Genomic DNA, 7,906 nt, shown 5'->3' on the forward strand with positions numbered 1-7,906 from the left:
GTTTGGGCCCATGATAACCGCCGTGTGAACACATCTGCGGATGTTTCTAAACTTTCAAAATTTTACTATTTCACGTTTGAATGTTGAATTTCTGCTTAAGCCGGTGCTAGGGGCGTGGACGGTCAACTTGCACTTTCCAGTACCGTCCATGAACAGGCTCAATCAAAACCGAGCCTGCAACATTTTCAATTTTGCCGTGTTGGGCTTTCTTTAGGGATTCTGTTTTTGTCTATTTTATGATCACATCCGTGTTATTTGTGCCGTGTGGCGGCTGTAAAAAGTCTCCCCGTACATTTAATCAATGATGTTATATTTTCGATCCTTGAAGATCGTTCAGCACGACATTATTGTTGTGCTTGTGATATTTTTAGTTTCAATTTTTCGGCATTTTCTAGTTGGGTGGTTCCAATATTCCTACTTGAATAATGTTGAATCACCCTTAAGATATGTTGCCTGCTTTTTAAATTTGTCTTTTGACGTCTTATCTGTGATACGCAGGCTTCATAACCTCTGATCCCCTTTCCAAATTCCATTTTATTTAGTTCCGCCCATTGTTTTCTCGTTTAGGGCACACGCTTTTTATTACTTGGGGACCATACGCCGCTTTTCATGGAATGGCACGGAAGTGTCACATTGAAGGTTCCATGATAACCGCCGTGTGAACACATCTGCGGATGTTTCTAAATTCAAAATTTTACTATTTCACGTTTAAATGTTGAATTCTGCTTAAGCCGGTGCTAGGGGGCGTGGACGGTAACTTGCACTTTCCAGTACCGTCCATGAACAGGCTCAATCAAATCGAGCCTGCAACATTTTCAATTTTGCCGTGTTGGGCTTTCTTTAGGGATTCTGTATTCATCTATTTTGACGTCTTGTCTGTGATATGCAGACTTTATTACCTCAGATCCCCTTTAAAGTTCCATTTTATTTAATTCCGCCCATTGTTTTCTCGTTTAGAGCACACACATTCTTTTACGTGGGGACCATACGCAGCTTTTCATGGAATGACACAAATGTTGAATTTTGCTTAAGCCGGTGCTAGGGGGTGTGGACGGTAACTTTCACTTTCCAGTACCGTCCGTTAACGGGCTCAATCAAACCGAGCCTGCAACATTTTAGTATTTTGTCGTGTTGGGCTTTCTTTAGAGATTCTGGATTTCTCTATTTTATCGATACTTACTATATAAAATAGATAAATACAGAATCCCTAAAGAAAGCCCAACACGGCAAAATTGAAAATGTTGCAGGCTCGGTTTGATTGAGCCTGTTCATGGACGGTACTGGAAAGTGCAAGTTACCGTCCACGCCCCCTAGCACCGGCTTAAGCAGAATTCAACATTTAACATGAACTGGTAAAATTTAGAATTTTGAAACATCCGCAGATGTGTTCATATGGCGGTTATCATGGAACCTTCAATGTGACACGTTAGTGCCATTCCATGAAAAGCGGCATATGGTCCCCAAGTAAAAAAATGCGTGTGCCCTAAACGAGAAAACAATGGGCGGAACTAAATAAAATTGAATTTTGAAAGGGGATCTGAGGTTATGAAGCCTGCGTATCACAAATAAGACGTCAAAAGACAAATTTAAAAAGCAGGCAACATATCCTAAGGGTGATTCAACATTATTCAAGTAGGAATATTGGAACCACCCAACTAGAAAATGCCAAAAAGTTGAAACTAAAAATACCACAAGCATAACAATAATGTCGTGCTGAACGATCTTCAAGGATCGAAAATATAACATCATTGATTAAATGTACGGGGAGACTTTTTACAGCCGCCACACGGCACAAATAACACGGATGTGATCATAAAATAGATAAATACAGAATCCCTAAAGAAAGCCCAACACGGCAAAATTGAAAATGTTGCAGGCTCGGTTTGATTGAGCCTGTTCATGGACGGTACTGGAAAAGTGCAAGTTACCGTCCACGCCCCCTAGCACCGGCTTAAGCAGAATTTCAACATTAACATGAACTGGTAAAATTTAGAATTTTGAAACATCCGCAGATGTGTTCATATGGCGGTTATCATGGAACCTTCAATGTGACACGTTAGTGCCATTCCATGAAAAGCGGCATATGGTCCCCAAGTGAAAAAATGCGTGTGCCCTAAACGAGAAAACAATGGGCGGAACTAAATAAAATTGAATTTTGAAAGGGGATGTGAGGTTATGAAGCCTGCGTATCACAGATAAGACGTCAAAAGACAAATTTAAAAAGCAGGCAACATATCCTAAGGGTGATTCAACATTATTCAAGTAGGAATATTGGAACCAACCAACTAGAAAATGCCAAAAAGTTGAATATAAAACCTTGTTGACAAGAATGATTTAAACCAATAAATAGTTTTGACAGATTTTATTTATCACACGAACTATCATGATTGATGGTATCAAATGCTTTTTGTAGGTCCAACATAACCATACCATTGAGTAACCCTTTGGGGTTATTTGCACGGATAAAGTCAAGAAGGTAAATAAGACACGTGTCAGTTGAATGGGATTTCCAAAGTACAGGCAGCTGTTGTTCGTAAATAAACATTATTTGTTCCAACTGCACATGCACGACCCGTTCTAGAACCTAAGTTACGATACATAAAAAACTAACTGGTCATTATTCCCGACATCTAGCTTAATATTCCTTTTTGTAAAGGTTTTCATATCATCTGGGACAATATTTTCTGTTATATTAATTTTATCAAATGATATGGCGTACGTGTATCTGATGTGAGATGTTATTTTGGCATCAAATGAAAAGAAAGCATAAGAACGGAAAGCATCAATTCAAAATTGTTATTATTGTTGCCTTCAAAAAACTTTATAAACTTTGTAATCGAGGAAGAAAAGATAACAGCTTCATATACATGTAGTCTATAAGCAGTATTTATTGGCAGTTAACACCGATGTTTTTCTTCTTTCTGTATAATGACAAAATCACAAAGAGTTTTAGAATAAAAAATATAACATAATACGTCAGTATCAAATAGAATAAAAAAAGAATCAAAAAATTTCTTTACATGTATAATCTTTAAAGCCTGTTTGGTAACCTTAACAACGTTTCCGACATGAATCACTCTTATACAGCTTATAATTATGCTTTTACTTTTGGCATTTATTGATGTTACCTTTTCGTTTAATACATTTTACCTTTTACTATTGCGTACCAAAGTACGATGGAAATGCAATAGTAACTTTTCGGCCTTTTCCGTCCATTTTTCGATAAGAGCATCGAACACAATTTTATGAATATGACTGAACATTTATAAAATAAGTAATTGTCTCTTGTTCAAGGCAATATGCACTTTAATCAGTTAGTCCAATTGCAAGTAATTAAAATTTATATGTGACAAATTTGACTAGAAGCTAGTTCTTTCTATAAACATAATTATGTAAGCTATATACTCGCGTCGTTCATGCATATATTATAGTTAAGTAAATCTAAGGAAAGAAATGAATTTACAATAAGACATGAAATTCAATACATAGAAATGTCAATAGGAAGACAAAATTACTTTAATTATTTTCAAATGATCAGAAGTATCACGTATGATTATATACTAAGTACTAGCAGTAAACAGCAAAAGTATTATAATAAGATTTATATGGAATTTGTGGTATCGAATATATGTAATACATTCAGTCAGTTATAACGCCATATGCAATTATTCTATAAGCATTTATTTCAAAGGGCCATTCTAAATTTTATAGGCTAATGGACTGCATTACTATTTATGCTAGTTCGTCTTACAGCACAATTAAGTGTTTGAGAATTGAGTACGCTCAAACGGTGCTAGGGATGTTGCACTTATTCATGTTTCCTCATGTCGACTCAATCAAACCCGGGCTCAATTCTTACGAATTTGGTGAGATTAATGCCCCCCAGGGGGCAGTTTGTTTCCCCGATTTTTATACTTTCCAAAAGCAGGGGGCATTGCCGTTTTTGACAGCTGTAAAAAATTTTCCCGACTTCCTTTAGGGGTTGATATATTTTTTTGGCCTTCGGATCATTGATCAGGCCCATCAAGGTGGAGAATTGAGTACCACTCAACCCGGTGCAGGGGGGGTGGGGGGTTTGCACTTTTTCATGACCCCCATGTTTCAACCAATCAAATATGGGAAAAAAAAGATCAACAAGGAAAGGCGGGTTCAATGAAGCAACCCCCCTATGACCAGCAACAAAAACCAAAGGCAAGGACCCCCGGCGGGCCCCAAACATAAAAAACCCAGTCGCAATTTGTACGTACTTATATTTGTGATTAATGCTTTCGAGGGATCACTTTGTTTCCAGATTTTTATACTTCACAACAGCAGGTGTCAAGTACCGGTGTGGCAGCTGTAAAAAGTGCCCCGTACTTCACTTCAAGTGTTGTTATATTTTTTCTGGTCCTTCGGATCATTGATGCCCAGCACTTAAGTGTTGAGAATTTGAGTACCGCTCAAGCCGTGCTAGGGCTGAGGGATGTTGCACTTATTCATGATCACTAATGTACAAACTCGAGAGTCTGCAATTCTTACGTAATTTTGGTTTTTGATTTATGCTTCCGAGGGATCACGTTGTTTCCAGACTTTTATAAACTCAATGACAAACCCAACCATAAACAGTCTGCAAATTCCTCTCTCTACAACAGAAAAACCATATACATGTATTTTGCTACAGCATTTTGGGAGGACGACAATATGCATGCACGTGAGTGAAATCATATTTACCCACATCCATTCACATATCCTATTCTGTTTCATGGTATATGTTTCTAAGTAAATGTGGTTAATTGATAAATTTAAACATACCTATAGACTGATCTTCATCTATTAAGTATAGTTGAACTGCTCGCTTGTAGAGTCAATGCGGACACCGAACAAATTTTTTTTCCTGCCTGTCAATGTGCATGGGTCCCATCTGTCGACTGTAATGAGGGGATTGTCACACTCTTACTGTAGCCAAAAGTGATATAGACCTGATAAATTTACCAAAATATTAAATAATAAAATACTAAGCATTTTTTATCTACATATAAACCTTAATTATCTGATTTTTTCCCAAAATGAATCACGTATGCATTAAACAAAATTGCCTTTATAATTTGTTAATTTAAAAACCATTCAGTTTTGTTTGTTAAATCAATTTTTTTTTGGAATAATCAAATATAAAGACAGGAGCCTTCAGACTATTGCACCCTTAATATGTTATTTATACTTAAGAAATAACATCGGTCTTAGCGGTGTTTATCGGCTATTTAACACCAGTTTGGAGTTTTGATGCGTAGGAATTGACCACGAAGGCCGTAGGCCTTCGCATCAAAACGACAAAACACCGCTTAGACCGATGTTATTTCGATTCTAAAAGATAAAATAAGGAAAATCACTAATGTTATTTTTTCAAGCGGAAATACTAGTAACTTCCGGTGCAGATTCTCGTATAACGATGTTCGATTTCGCACCCTAATGTTGCTAAACTAAAGAAAATATTAAACAAAAGCAATTATAAGAAAAAACATTATTTTATTTCAACAATAAAAACTTACGTCTTACAATGGATTGTATTGTGTTTACATAAGTGCCCCATTTATCAATCTTGTATGTTTGAACTGACGTCTGCGTTTATGAATGGGTTGTTTACTTAGGATGACGTCATTACGCTGCTTACGGATTGGCACGTTTTGTCGAAATATTTATTTACTGATATGGATCAAATATGTGACGTTAGTATATATGAGATATTATTTCGGTATTGTATGAAAATAAAACATTGTAAGAACTGTAATATAAATAAAAATGCTTTTTTTATTGTTGCTTTAAAAGGGTTTGTAAACTATATAATCGAGGGAGAAAACATAACAGCCGCATATACATGTAGTACTTAACCAGTGTTTATTGGCAGTTTAACACCGGTTTTTTTCTTCTTTGTCTTTAGTGCAAAATCACGAGGAGTGTTCGAATGATAATTATAATATTGCAATTTTATAACTTAATTTTTTTACCGGATAATCATGACGATAATATTATTTGTATATACATACATTGCTGCAATCCAATCGATTTATAAATTTATTTCATATCACCTCTTATAAAGAAAGTTTGCATTATTATAAAGTGATCAAGTAAGTTTCGGAGAGCTTCTGATCCGATATCATTGACATACATGAATGCCTTCTTACAGAACGAGTCCGTATCCGGCGTTTCCCTTTAAGAGTTTCGTCAGAAGCAATTTTAATGTACACTCCCAGTAATAAACACCTCTGCTTCATTTCTGTCAATCTCTCTCATAGAAAGTACATGGCTGTCAACACTAACTCTGTAAAACTGGAGAAGGCAATCCACTTTGCACGTACCAACCTTACTGGCTCTGTTACATGATGCGTCATCAGTATCTCTGTCTGAGTCTTACTCTGTCTGAGTCTGATTCCTTGTTATTTACAGTTTCATAATTTCTAACCACTTCTTCAGTCCTTGCATTCACTACCTGTTCTGTGTCAGACTGTTGTTCGTCGCTGTCACTAACTTCAAACTCCTGGCTCAGATCTTCAGGAATATCCACCTCTGTGGGTGTAGGACACTGCCCGGCAGATTCAAACAATCCGTTTAATTCCTGAAATAATAGTAACAGATATGTTCACAAGGTTTTAAGATAAAATGTAAAAAAGAAAAAAATAGGACCGACCGAGGTTTCGAACACCGCTCTTGGTACATGCGAGACAACCGCTCTATCCACTGAGTTACTGACCCATGTCAAGTTGACAAATCAATATTTATTTTATAAAAATGATTTTTGCTAAAAATAGCAAACAAGGGAGAAAATCTCGTCGTTTAGCATTTACGTGAACACTGCTGTCAAAAGAAAAATTCGGTTACAGCGCTAATAAAATTCAATTTAGAAAAACAAATATGAAAAGAATAAATAGAGATTACAAGTGTGATATCATTTAAAATCATTAAACTGATAGTATTGCTGTGAATAATTCGTAGACTGGGATTTAAAGCTGCAAACGATAGCGGACAGCAGACGTGTTTAAAAAGCTAATGACTATTATAACAGAGAAACAACCACTAGACTTCAGAGATATAACAATAAATATAATATATTATAATGTTTGCTTTTTTACCTCAAATTCGTCCATTTCTTCAAAAACTTCATATACAGCCAATACTTTATTAATCTCACGCACCGAAACAAGTATGGAGATGAAAAAATTGCTGTCAATCGCTGCTGTCCTTTTCCCGAAGATTTTGACGTTACGTCATATATGCCCGAGTGCCTTTTTTGTGGCGGCGGCCATATTTCTCTGCCGTGTATCCTCCCCCTACAGTACATACGGTAATTCTTTAAATTTATAGTTTGTATAAGGATTGAATATTACTTTCGGTACAACTCAATAACGTACATGGTTCCTTAAATGGCATGTTGTAGAGTGCATTCTTTACTTCTTTACTCTCTAAGGTATCATTCTCTGAAATAGATAAAATTAAGGACTAAATTGCTTATGATTTATGATTTAAGCTCATATCCATCAGTTATGTTACATGTATGTTACATAAAACTACGAAAAGCCAAAAGCATTTTTTTTTTGCTTCTATGAAATATAATGAATCCTAATACTACAACACTGTAATATTTAAAAGAATACTTTTTTAAACTTATATTAAAACAGTTCAGTTGCACCTTAATATCATTTGACCATGAAAATGTGCGTTTGACTTACTTAAAAAGATCAAAAGGCTTCAAAGTTGTTTCATTGGCACAATGTATCAAACAAATATCATAAAGACGACTTTGGTCGACCTTCAAGTATTCGCAATTTGACTGTTACGCGCATTATGTGTGATATTTTAACAACACGCAGTTGCAAATGTACGTTTATTTTTAAATTTGCACTTCTCTCACACAGAGGTTAACCCATAACTGTGG

The sequence above is a fragment of the Ruditapes philippinarum genome, unplaced genomic scaffold (assembly GCF_026571515.1).
Source record: "Ruditapes philippinarum isolate M1 unplaced genomic scaffold, ASM2657151v2 ctg8887_1_1_1_1, whole genome shotgun sequence".
NCBI classification, from domain to species: Eukaryota; Metazoa; Mollusca; class Bivalvia; order Venerida; family Veneridae; genus Ruditapes; species Ruditapes philippinarum.